Below are 14,125 nucleotides of genomic sequence, written 5' to 3'. Positions count from 1 at the left end.
ACTTTTATTGGCCCTCACGATCACGCGACAGGAAGTGCAGCGTAACCGGCCCACCGCCGCATGCGCACTAGTTTCCAGAGCCGGAAGTCCCACCTATCTGCGCCACGCCGACTTTGGGAGCCGGCCTCCGTTGCCGATAGTAACCAGAGAAGAGAGGCAGCCAGGACCTCACGTTCAGGGGCGCTCTGGAGCGTCGGAGTTTGGGTTGCCCGGAAGGGCTGTCCCTCCCTTCCCGGGCTTGGTGACGACGCCGGTTGGGGCTCGAAGGGCTGACTCCCCGGCTTTTTAGTGGTCTCAGGGGGCCTGGGCGTGGGTGGCCGGACTGGTTCCTCTCCAAGGCCGGCAGCTCCTGCTCTGCCTGGTGCCACGATAGACTTTTGAATGGCTGTCTCCCCGCCCCGCTTCACCCCCCGCCCCCCTTATAGTCTTGCTTTATCCTTAAAAACTAACGCGACGGGTCCCTGGATGGCTCAGTTATTAAGCATCTACCTTTGGCTCAGGTCATGATCCCAGGACTCCGCCCCAAATAGGACTCCCTGTTCAGCGGGAAGCCTGCTTCTCCCTCTCCCACGACCCCTGCTTGTGTTCTCTCTCTCTCGCTGTGTCTCTCTCTGTCGAATAAATAGGTAAATAAATCTTAAAAACAAAATTAAATGTGCGTTGGTGAAAGAGCAGTGAATTTCAAATTATTAGGCCCAGAATCATCAGGGAAGCTTGTTGAACAAATGCTTCCTGGGCCTCACCCCTCCAGAAATTCTGAATCAGGAAGGCTAGCTTGGGTGTTTGGAATCTGCAGTTTTTATCACACACCAGGAGGGACAGGGAGCCCTCTTTAAGAAACACTGTCCTAAGTCATCAGGGAAATGCAAATCAAACCACAATGAGATAACACCTTACACCTGTCAGAATGGCTAGACTCAGAAGTAAGTGTTGGGGAAGGTGTGGAGAAAGAGAACCCTCGTGCACTCAGGGTGAGAACATAAATTGGTACAGCCACAGGAAGAAACAGTATGGAAGTTACTCAAAAGTTGAAAACAGAACTATATGAGCCAGTAGTTCCACTACTGGGTATTTACCCAAAGAAAACGAAAGCACTGAGAAAGACACATGCACTCCTATGTTTATTGTAGCATTGTACGACAGTCAAGATATAGAAGCAACCCAAGTGTCCACCAAAGATGAATGGATAAAGAAGATGTGTACTGGGTGCCTAGGTGGCTCAGTGGGTTAAAGCTTCTGCCTTTGGCTCAGATCATGATCCCAGGGTCCTGGGATGGAGCCCTGCATCGGGCTTTCTGCTCGGCAGGGAGCCTGATTCCTCCTCTCTCTCTCTCTGCCTGCCTCTCTGCCTACTTGTGATTTCTGTCAAATAAATAAATAAAATCTTAAAAAAAAAAAAAAGAAGATGTGTACACACACACACACACACACACACACAATGTGGAATATTATGCATCCATAAAAATGATAAGATTTTGCTACTTGGGACAACATGGATAGGCTTGGAGGGTATTATGTATGCTGAGTGAAATAAGCCACAAAAGAAAGACAAATATTGCATGTTATTACTCATATGTGGAATTAGAGGGAAAAAAATTCTAACTCACAAACAGAATAGAAAGGCGATTGCCAGGGGCTTGCAGTGGGGGAAATAAGATACTGGCAAAAAGGTACAATCTTTCATTTATAAAATGAGTAAGTTCTGAGGATCTCATGCATAATGTGATTGTTGATGATAACACTGTATTGGATAGTTAAAATTCATTGGGAGTAGAGTTTAAGTGTTCTCATAAATTTAAAAAAAGTAAATATGTGAGGTGACGAGGAAATGGCTAACTTAACTCAAAGAGGGGAATTCTTTTACAATGTATTTCTTAGGATTTTCTTTGTCAATTTTATATAAAAAGAAAAGCAGGAGAGAAGGGAGGGAGGAAGGAAGGAGATTGTCCTAGAAGAGGCAAATGTGCAGGGTGAAACAGATGATTGCAAGTGCCAGGGGCTCGGGGCTGGGTGGGTGAAAGCCACTGAGTGGGCGTTTCAGCAGACTCAGAAGCATGAGCCAGACACACTGAGGAGGGAATGAATAAGCTAAAAAGTGAGCTTGGCATGACAGGAAATAATAAAGGAAGGAGCAAATAGGAAATAAATGGGAAATAAATAGGAAGGAGCTCAGAGTGGGGAACTGCCTGAGAATCTGGGAGACTTAAAACTCAGGAGAAGCTATCTGGCATGAGTTAGTCCCGACTCAAGGATAGATAAGCCAACTTAGATCATGCTTTTGGCTTTGTGTTGATTTTGGCCACTACACAGTGCTACTTAAAGAGGGTCACAAATGGGACCTAAAAGTCTAGAAAGGACTTCACAGTCCCCGTTCTGCCCAATTCATTAATGGATGGGGAGATTGAGAACCACGGCCACGTGTCCAGGTCCTTGGAGGCTAGGCAGAGGCATCTGAAGTCGGAGTGTGTGATGAAACCAAGTTTTCAGGAGAAAAACCAGAAAGTAGGTGTGAAGTCTTCTGGTATGGGGGACATTAAATCATATTCTGGTTTCGAGAATTTCTTTTTTTTTTTTTTCGTTTCTTGCCACCTTCCTTTACGCACCAGGCTTAGGAGTTGTCCCAAGACGCAAGTTCGGTGCTTTAAAAAATAAACTTGAAACTTCCATTGCTAGAACAAAGTGGGAGCAGATATATCCTATGGAATGTATGAAGGGATGACATCCTTAGAAAAAGAGGTGCGACAATGAACACAGGTTTATTGAATTAAATGGCCAATACGGTACAATGGAAATAATCAAAATGGGTAAGTTTCAACTCAGACAAACTAAGAGCTAGGAGGAAATAGTATTTTCCAATGCAGAAAGACAGCTCAGAAAAGTAAAGGGTCTTGCCCAGTAGGAGTGAGAGTGGAGTCAGTTCTAGAATCCAAATCTCATGATCACCGGTGAGAGTTTCTCAACCATTTAATCCTACCCAAATATAGGTGCCCTGGCTTTCTCTTTCAGTTTTAGCTCCACTCCTGTGAACGTGGGGGCACCTTAGCTTCTGTTTGGGGGAACTTATGGGTGTCCCGTGGCTGTTGAAAAGCAGGGGACAAAGGTGTAGATTTCCTGTTTGCATGAGGCTTGACAAAGTCTTGGGGCACAGTCAGGAGTCCTTCACTTAAATGATTAAGGGTTGCTATCCATGCAGTTACCCATGGAAGGACTTTGAGCCTGAGGGACAAGAAGAACAGAGGGCACGGCGTCCCTGCGTGTAACCTGGGGCACCCTCAGGCATGGAAGAATGTTCTGGAGGCACTGGGTTGGCCACCCCACTTCACCATTGTCTCCCAGGGGCATCCTGGCAGAGCTCTTGTCTCCCTACAAGGCCCATACGTCAAGGTCTCAATACCTACCGCCTGCATCATGACCCACTCCAAACTCCGTTAAATGTCTGCTTTATCACACCATCTCTCACATTTCTGTTGAGTGTTTTTTGAATTTGATAATGGTCGCCATTGCTTAGTGCCCATGATGGGCTAGCCAGACTCCAGGGCAATAGTTCAGCTTCACAATCTCTGGTTCTTTCTTACTACAGTGGACATTCATGAGTTCACAAAGAGGGAAGGTCACTTTACTGGCTACGGTGGATGCAAGATAAAAAACGAGTTTCATAACCACTCTTATGACATTTAGCTGAAGTTATCAGTTTGTGTATCGCAGGAAACTTAAGTGTATTTTCCCACGGGCAAACTCCTGTCTGTGCTTACTAAGTGTTATTAATGCCGGGAGACGAAAAGAGTGGGTAGATCATGCAAATATGTCATTCATGAGTATGTTTGGGGCTTGGGGATTTTTCGAGTTGCTCTGCAAACCTGCATCGGGTAGTTGTTTTAATTTAAAATTCCTTTTTAATCTAAAGTTTTCTGAACCAAGGGGGTTATAATAATCACGATAAGCCCATCTACCCAGCTGGGTTGATTGTTGTTACATAAGCTGTCTAAATAGTGTCAGCAAATATGAACACGGATTTTTGGCCTTCAGCTGATGAATTTGGCTCATGAAGAGGCTGAACTTGTGCTCTGAGTTATTTCCTAACTTGGCTTGACTATCAAGGCAAACAGTACGAGCTGCGGGGGAGAACATCTCTGCCCTACCTTAATAGCAAGCTTCTTAGTCTCATACTTAAAAAAAAAAAATTGCTGTGACCATTTAAAAATTCTGTGTGTGTGTGTGTGTGTGTGTGTGTGTGTGTAAATCTGGAAGGAGTAAGTGGGAGGCATGCAAAGGAGGCCATTATATACTTTTTAGCCTAGCTGAAGATAAATAAAACAAAGACCAACTCTGTCTCTTCAGATGTTTAGGAAGGGAGACACTTGTGGGTTCATAGGTTATCAGTCCTAACATGGGCACCACCAACTCCAGGGCTTTTGCAATCCACACTGGGCAAAAAGGGGAAACGGAAGGTCATTGTGCTCTTTTAGCAGTGCTGACAGATTTAGCTGGCCCGCCACTATTTACAGAGCCCACCCCTACCCCTGCCATGTGCAATAGTTTTTGTGGCTGTGATAGAATCTCACAAGAGATACGGGGGATTCAGGAGGCCCCAACTTTCCCTACTCTACAGAGCTTTGGTTAAGGTCAGGATGGGGTGGGGGTTGTTGCCAAATAACGGAGGAAGGGATTTGGTAAAACATGGTACCGGTGGTATATAGAAAAGGCAAAAATCTTTTTTAAAAAAATATTTTATTTATTTATTGGACAGACAGAAATCACAAGGAGGCAGAGAGACAGGCAGAGAGAGAGGAGGAAGCAGGCTCCCCGCTGAGTAGAGAGCCCGATGCGGGGCTCGATCCCAGGACCCTGGGCTCATGACCTGAGCCGAAGGCAGAGGCTTTAACCCACCGAGCCACCCAGGTGCCCCAAGAAAAGGCAAAAATCTTGAAGGCATGGTGGGGAAGGGGAATGTTGGAGAAACACTGAGTCAGTGGGGGAATTGTTTGGGGAAAATCATTGTGGGGGATTCTCTTGAGTCTTTGGAGTATGGCTCTGGCATGTAACACCCCAAGAGTCCTCCGATTTCCCCAGCCCTACCCGGTTACAACTGAGAAAGTAGCCAAGACTTTAAAGAAAGGAAGAAGCCAGGATTGGAAGGGTATTTATAGGAGCTATAAATTATGGCAGCTCAGTGGGTCTCTGGTGGGCAAGAGATTACTTCCGGTTCTTCTGTTGTTTACTGCCTCAATGGCTTGGTTGCAGAATGCTCCAGCGATCGGCGGGGTATTGGCGGGTACTGATGAATTCGCTCAGTGAAATCACTATCATATGCATTCAAAGAGGTCAGGCAAGGAGGTGGTTCACCATAAAATACTACAACTCCCTTTAAGCTTATGTAGATGACAGCAACTTCTTAGCCCAAATGATAGATCTGTTTCAGTGATTATGTCCATGTATTCAAACACCCCAAAGGAAACAAAACGCCTGACCCATCAAAAAGGGAAGTCTAAAAACGTTAGGAACCGGTGGCAGGCAATGCCTTCTTGTGAAGTATGAGAAGTATGTAAATATGAGGATGTGGCCCGAATCCTCATTTCACACCCTTACACGAACATAGCTGTGTGTGTTAGATCTACGGGCTCAGGCCTCATCTCCGGCGATTTCCCCTGGAAACCTGGGGAACACAGTGTGGGGAAGAGAATGGTGAGCCAGATGGGATTTGTCCCTTTCAAGTACAGGTGGGGAAGAAATATGGCATAGGGGCAGCTTCATAAAATCATCCACAAACCAGTCTGTGAGGGGTAACTTTGAACATCTGACACACGTAGGCTTGATACCTTTATGATTAGATTGGAGATAAAAGGTCCCCAGCTGTTCTTATCTGACAAAATCTGGTCTTGTTTTAAAAAAAAAGTGAGACGTGAGCCTAAACCCAACGACGACAACAACTTCAGTATCTCCCTGGATAGGACAGAAACAAGTTTGCATTTGAAGAAATTCAAAGTATGGTTTCTGTATTTGATTCTGCGTGAGAGAAACCATGAAAATCAGGGAGTTTTTTTTTTTTTTTTTAAAAACTAGGATCTCTGCTTGTATCCACATAAGAAAGTTCTGTCTCTGTATTGAGAGATTGTCCAGATGCTCGATGTGCTTTGTAAAGACTTAGCATTTACAGTATTGTGATGATTTGCTTCTCTAAAATGGATCTATACATTTAAGCCGTCCACACTGTGAGTCATTTTAGCTGTCATTTGTTGCGTACTTGCTCTGGGCCAGTAACAAACGCTTCCTGTTTAAAATGCAATATTTTGGGGGCGCCTGGGTGGCTCAGTGGGTTAAGCCTCTGCCTTCGGCTCAGGTCATGATCTCAGGGTCCTGGGATCGAGCCCCGCATTGAGCTCTCTGCTCAGCAGGGAGCCTGCTTCTCCCTCCCCACACCCCCCGCCTGCCTTTCTACCTCTCTGTCAAATTAATTTAAAAAATCTTTTAAAAAATGCAATATTTCATTGACTCATGAGTTAAATACTATGATTACTCTCATTCCTGAAGGGACAAAATAGAGGCTTAGGCAGTGTAGGTAACTTCTGCAAGGTTGTGGGGCTGGTTGGTGGAGGGGCTGGGACACGGATGAATGAATGTGTGGCCAGGAGCAGGGTCCCCCAGCCCTCCTCCAGAATGGACGGTTTCAACTGTCTCACTTCACACATCCAGGCAACAGGGCCAGAGCGAGTAACCAGGACACCTGCACTTGGAAGCTCTGGGTGGACTGTCCCTTCCTTCCATCTAAATTCTGATGCCCCGATTCCTAAACCCCTTGATCCCCATTCAATCATTTCGGGGTCCCTAAAGTGCTCATTGGCTATCCTAATCAACTCTTGTCCCCTTACCTCCCCCCCCCCCCCCGCTTCCTCTGTGCCCCGTAGAATACACGTGCCATTACCTGATGACCTCAGAGCAGCAGATTTTTCCCTCAAACACTACTTGTCCAAAAGGGAGCTTCCTCCTTGGTAGGACAGGTGTGCCACAGTCACCTATCAACCCCTAGACCGAGGCCTCCCTCAACTAGCTTTTGCCTCCAGGGACCACTCCACGGCCTGTCTCCCATCAACCACCTTCCACCCACCTCTGGATCATTCCTCTGTTCACACACATTCCTTGAGGCCCATGATATCTGGCTCCAGCCTGTCTTACCGTCCCTAATCCTGCTTTGTGAGCTACCGGCTGGTGGCTTTGGACTCGATGTCATCTTAGCACCTGCTCTGCTTCCCCCAGAGAACTGTCCCTCTGTGATCATCACCCGCCGTCTGAACACCAGCTCCAGTCCTGTCCCTGCCCCCTGGCCTCGCCTCAGCCCCAAGGGTGACCCATCTGGGATCCTTTTTTTTTTTTTTTTTTAGATTTTATGTATTCCATGGAGAGAGTGGGAGCGCATGAGCGGGAGGGGCGCAGCAGAGGGAGAGGGAGAAGGAGGCTTCCTGCTGAGCAGGGAGCCCAGTGTGGGACTCGATCCCAGGAGCCTGGGATCATGACCTGAGCCCAAGGCAGACACCTAACCACCTGAGCCACCAGGCATGCCACCGCCTGTGATCTTTTCACCCTTCGGCTTTTTTCTGCCCTCTCATTCCTTCCTCCTTGACTTACTTCTCTCGGTCCCCGCTCTAAAGCTCCAAGACATGACTCAAGCACGAGAAGTTTCTTTTTCTCACCTATTGACTCACTGTTAACACCCACCCGAGTGATTCCAAGGCCAAGTTCATCTAGTCTCCTTGCCCCGCCCCCACCCCCTCAATGTCCTCTGGGCAATACAGCTGCTTAGACATTTTGGGTCAGCTCCTCTGCCTCTTCATCCAAGGGGCCGTCCCTTCAAGTTTTCCTCGTCCTCAAATATTCTACCGTCTCTCCCTCTTCAGTCCCAACAGATGATTTCCCCTCCTGCTTTTCCAGAAGGGTCAACTCTCCCGGCGTCTCTGGGTTGCTGTTCAAAGTGAGTTCCTTCATCAATGAGTGAGCAACCATGTCAGGATTATTAACACTCAGTATTGCCTAGGGTACGAGGGAAAAAAAAAAAAAAAAACATTAAAAACAAAAGACTTTTCGGTAAGTGGATACAATAGTATGGCCTTTTTTTTTTTCGAGAGGGCAAACTGGAAATTACTATCAAAACTGGAAATTAGTCTCAAAACTGAAAATGCACACGCCCTTTGACCCAGTGATTTGCCTTCCCTCCTAAGTGTTTAAGAAAAAAACAAGAGCGCAAAGATGTGTGTACGAAGATGTTTACTGTGGTTTTGATGTGGTAGCAATCTTGAGGTAGGTGTGAATGTTTCTCTTCTGGCCCCATGACCAAATAAATGATGCTATAGGAAAGAGGGATCGTTCTGCAGCTGTCACAAAGCAGGAGGAAGAATCCACGCCCAGCAGCATGGAAAGATATCCACAATATACAACAAAATGAAAAAATCGAGTTGGAGAAGGAGAGTCATAGGGGGAGCCCACTTGCTTGTAAATGCACAGACAGAGAAACTCAGAAAGGTAAAGAGATCCCCTTTCTTTTTTTTTTTTTTTAACTTTTTTTTTATTTTATTTATTTATCAGAGAGAGAGAGGGGGAGAGAGCGAGCACAGGCAGACAGAATGGGAGGCAGAGGCAGAGGGAGAAGCAGGCTCCCGGCTGAGCTAGGAGCCCGATGTGGGACTCGATCCCAAGACGCTGGGATCATGACCTGAGCCGAAGGCAGCTGCTTAACCCACTGAGCCACCCAGGCGTCCCAAGAGATCCCCTTTCTATGCTCGAATGCAGAGAGAGTGATAGAACGAAGGCCGGCGTTTCGGGGGTGGTTGACCTCTGCTTGATACACACCTGTAATTTGGATTTTGTGATTACGAGGGCATTACTTGCATAATTCAATGATCAAAGAGGAAATAAAATCGCAGCCCGTACAAACACAGTCTGTGCCACATCTGCCATTGTCTTAGCGCTCATCACAACCAAGGCACCTTCCTTCAAAGGCCCAGATCTCTTTCCTCTTCCCTTTCAGTCAGCAATCTCAGGTCAGAAATTTCAGGTCACCAAGAGCCCCCCCGTAGAGATCGCCTAAAGGAACATGCCCTTTCCTTTTTATTCTTCGCTCCAAACGTTGTTGCTAATGTTTAGATGTTTTCACTTTGGTTGGTGCCCTCTGCTGTGAGCTTTCTCCCCTGCTCTCCAGATGGTCCCCAGAACAGCCCTAGGGTCTCCCACACGGGAGGTGAGGAGGGGGGAACCCAAGGGAGGACTCCACTGGCCCTGGGCTGATTGTTGCCTAACCTTGTTCGCGACCTCTCTGGGAAGGAATGTCAAATTTCTGTCTGATTTGAATTAGGTTCACTGAGCAGGTCCCATTCAGATATTTTATAGCAAAATTAAACAAGAAGTTGGCATATATCTCTGGATACAAAGATGTATCTTATGGGAATATTATAACCATTAGGGTCTGTCTTTCTTTCTTTCTTTCTTTCTTTCTTTCTTTCTTTCTTTCTTTCTTTCTTTTTAACTGCCTTATGGAGGGTATCTTTTATGGGAGGGGTGTATTTCAATTTTGGTGTGACTTACTTTGAGAGCAATGATGATCAATCAGGATTTATTACTGTCGGCCTTTTTCCAGAGACAGAAGACATACTTAGGTGATGTAGGTCAAGTTTCACAGTGGCCACACAGAGAATTTAAGCTCTCATCCTATCTTCTAGAAACCCCTATACTTCTTCTCCTGGCTTCACTGGTTCTTGGAGGATCTCCTGCCCAAAGCTAAGCAGGATCCTCTTCTCACGGCCCCGGCCAACCCCTTCTGCTACCCTGAGGGAGACCCAGATCCATCAATGATCCCTTCACTTTTTTTTTTTTTTTTTGGTAAGCTCCTATACCTTCATTCTCTTCCTCTCTCTTTGACCTTTCCACTGTTGAAAATCAGGCTCGCATCTCCTCCCTGTTAAAAACAAACCCAGGGGCGCCTGGGTGGCTCAGTGGGTTAAGCCTCTGCCTTCGGCTCAGGTCATGATCCCAGGGGCCTGGGATCGAGTCCCGCATAGGGCTCTCTGCTCAGCAGGGAGCCTGCTTCTCCTCATCTCTCTCTCTGTCTGTCTCTCTGCCTATTTGTGATCTCTCTCTCTGTCAAATAAATAAATAAAATCTTAAAAAAAAAACAACAACCCAGGGGCGCCTGGGTGGCTCAGAGGGTTAAGCCTCTGCCTTCGGCTCAGGTCATGATCTCAGGGTCCTGGGATCGAGCCCCACATCGGGCTCTCTGCTCAGCAGGGAGCCTGCTTCCCACTCTCTCTCTACCTGCCTCTCTGCCTACTTGTGATCTCTGTCTGTTAAATAAATTTAAAAAACAAAAAACAGAAAACAAACCCAAACAATGACAAACAACTGAAAACCCACCCTTTCCTTTATCAAACTTTACCTAGCGTCGGCTGCCCTAACTTGTTCCTTCAGGTTATTGCCGCGCTACAGGGGGCCCTCCCTGTAGACTGTGCGCGCCTCACCTGTCAATCACCCCTTGGTCTGGCTTTCCCCCTCTCCTCCCTCCTGACACAGACTTCCCACCAAACCCTCAAATGATCCTCTCCTTCCTGAGACGGATGCCTCATCTGGCGGGTTTGAGACCTTCACCGTGAAACCATGTCCTCCTTGTTGACATGGCCGTTGGCTTGCTTGGCTCGCATGGTTGGTTCCTCTTCTGCTCACCTCTGACTAGCGGTGTCCCTTGGATCTCTGTCCTTTGGATCTCTGTCCTCATCAGCTTTGTCTGCCCACTGTACCCTCCCTGTGTATGTCATTCCACTCCTTCCCCGGGTTTCATCTGTCCTATCTGAGGATGACCATGAACCCTTCCCCGTCAGCCCCTACTTGTCACTTGTGTCCTCAACTCATCGTTCCAGGAGCTGACAGCCTTCAAAGCGACGGGTGAATGACAGGATATACCTGCTTACATTTTTACCTCGTGCCATGGAGAGAACTTTCTAATATCCCTACTATCTTTCCTATCCTTTGTTAAAGTCACCATCACATGCTGTATTTTGTAAACTCTACCTGTATGCTATATATATACACCATAGAAGTAAAAAGATATATATTTTTAAGTCACCTCAATGAAAAAGAAATCCAAATCTGGAGAGAACAAGGATACCGACACTACTTCTTCGAAAGAGCCTTTGTTTAGATCCAAAGGAAAAGCCAAGGGAACTTCGTTAAATCGCTATTTTATCTCACCATCAGAAGGGTGAGTCAGTCTTTATTCAAAAGGCAAAGAGAGTTCTTGTAATGATATCATTAAAAAAAAAATTCTAAGAATTGTTGATTTGAGCCTTGAGGTCGAATATGGTTTTCTATGGGATGTTTACTACAGACACCGATGTTTGTTCACTCCGAGTTGTAAATTGTGGTTTTCAGATGAGGTTGATTGACTTCGTCATCCATGAGATGAACCCACCAACTACGAACTATGAGCTGCCAGAGCGCTCTCTGAGAAATAGGGACACAGGTGGGAATCTTGCTCCTCGTAGAGATTATTTGCAGGGACAAATAAACTGTGCTCTAACAGAAAGCCAAACTGAAAGACAACACGCAGAATCTTGCCTCTTGGGACTGATTCAACATGCAGGGCAGAAATGAGAACTGATCTCTTCCTGTGCTATTTTTCTAAATTTTTATTTAGATGCTGGTTAGTTAACATACAGTGTAATATTAGTTTCAGATGTCTTCCTGTATTTTAGAAGAATATGCTGTGCAGGAAGAATTTTTAATTTTTTTGATTAACCTGCAAGTCGGGTCTATTTTTTTTTTTTTTTTTTTTTTTACTCCAGTCACACCCATCAAAGGACATGTGACTCAGGCCCCCGGTTTAGGCGAATACTTTCATCTCTCACTGACAAAAGACACTGAGAGGCTGAGTTCTCCTTCCCAAATGGCAACACTGGTAATGAATGGATGAATGTGGTTCTTTCAAAGAACATTACGTGGGATACTGATTAAGTAGTGTGCAGGACTGAAATAAAATTCACTTCCTTTTTGAGAAATAAGAATGTGTGAAAGAATGAAATCTTGCCATTTGCAATGACAAGGGTGGGGGTAGAGAGAATAATGCTAAGGGAAGAAGAGCAAACAGCATATGATTTCACTCCTATGTGGAATTTAAGAAGCGAAGCAGATGAACATGGCTGGGGGTTGGCAAATCATAACGCAGATTCTTTCCCATGGGGAACAAACTCAGGGTTGCTAGTGGGGGATGGGCTATAGGGGTGATGGGCATTCAAGAGGACACTGGTTGTGCTGAGCCCCGGGGTGTTGTAAGAAAGTGATGAATCACAAAATTCCGCACCTGAGACTAATATTAGCCTGTATGTTACCTAAGTGGAATTGAAATAAACTCTTGAAAAAAAGAAAAGAATTTGGGAAACCTGACACGGAATGACATACGAATTGTATGTTAATCACAGAATATGGTGCCTAGAGTCTCCAAGGATCAGGGCACGATGAACAGACACTTTTATTTTAGAACGAGAAAATAAAGATTCAGTGTAGATTTAAAAATTTGCACCTACGAGTAAGAATTTGTTTGAGAAATTACACCAAGAATGAAAGATAAGTGTGTGTCTGTGTGTGTATGCATGTGTGTGTGTGTGCATATATATGTGTGTGTATGTGTGTATCTCTATAGATGTGTGTACGTGTTGTGTATGAATGTGTGTGTGACTGTGTGGGTGTGAGTGTATGGGTGTGTATGCTTCTGCACTGTGTGTACGTGTCATATATGAATGTGTAGGGGGTGTGTCTAAATGTGTATGAGTGTGTGTGTTGTGTATGGATCTGTGTGTGTGTTGCATATAGGTGTTTGTATGCATGCATATGTGAACATGTGTGTATACTGTGCATGAATGTATTGGAGTGTGTGTGTGTGTTAGTGGGGAAGAACAGACGGGAAAAGGAAAGGACTTTGGAACCCTAAAATAAATCAGATGGTGGATTAGACTTTATCAGAATCTTATCTTAATACCTGCCTTTTGTAGGTGAGGAATATAGTTGCGTTAGTGATCGTAAATAATCTACTTTTCTGGTTGGAGAGCTGTGGAGTTATCTTTGGTAGACAAAGGTTTTCTGTGCCTCAGATTAATCTTTTATTATTTTCGATTTTGGCAACATCCCCAGGCCAGGCTCCAGTTCTGTAAAAAAACCACTCTGCAACATTCAAAGCAAGTGGAACACATGAGCAATTTTGGAAAAGGACCGCAAAGGCCAGACACAACTCCCGGGGTGCAAGAGGGGTCTTTGGGGTGCAGGGAAGCCTGAGCTTTCATCTGTTCTCATAAATGCCGTTTCTCTGTTCGTCTCTCCTTCGGGTGGATTTCTTCCGGATCTTTTACTGGGGATAATTTTTGGAAAAGCACGGGGTCCAAGCACACTGGCCTCGCAGGAGGGTACCAAGGCTGGAGAGGCCGACACCCCTTCTGGGAAACCAGAGAGAGAGTCCAAGGGGAGCATTTATTCCAAACCACTTAATCTCAGTACAGATACCACTTGTGGGTAATACAGTTATTTTGAAAGAATGCAAAGAAGCAAAAAGGAAAAAAAAAAAAACCCTTTATAGAGCAAACCTTCAGAGGGCAAAAGTTCAAGGGAGGATTTATTTTTAATGTTAAAAGGGAAGACAAATCATGAGTGAATTCGAGAGCACTGGTAAAAATGCGAAAGCTCAGAAAGCCCAGAAGGGCCATTTGGTTTGCTAAGTGTTTGTTTCTTCCGGGGCAATAAGCTAGTCAAACAGATTTGCTTGATTCCTAAAAGGTTTTTCTAACTGGCTGCCAGTCTCAGATAAAAACCATATACTACAGCTTCAGGAGTGTGTGTGTGTGTGTGTGTGTGTGTGTGTGTGTGATGCCCGTTTCTTTGTAGATACAAGGAACAGAATCACAGATGAGTAAGACCCTGGATGGGACCATAATGCAACATGATCAGCATTGTATGACAAGCTAAAGCAAATCACCGATTTGAGGTCTTCTGCTTTCTTAGGTTTCCCTGATTATCCCTCTCCGTGTAATTACTGGAGGGATTTACTCACCCCCTACCTAAGGAAGACAGAAGTGGAAAGCTGCGAGGGGCATTCATATCACTT

Source organism: Mustela nivalis, assembly GCF_964662115.1.
Source record: "Mustela nivalis genome assembly, chromosome: 1".
In the NCBI taxonomy this organism is placed as follows: Eukaryota; Metazoa; Chordata; class Mammalia; order Carnivora; family Mustelidae; genus Mustela; species Mustela nivalis.
The sequence above is the reverse complement of the archived record's forward strand: the minus strand, read 5'-3'. Positions refer to the sequence as shown.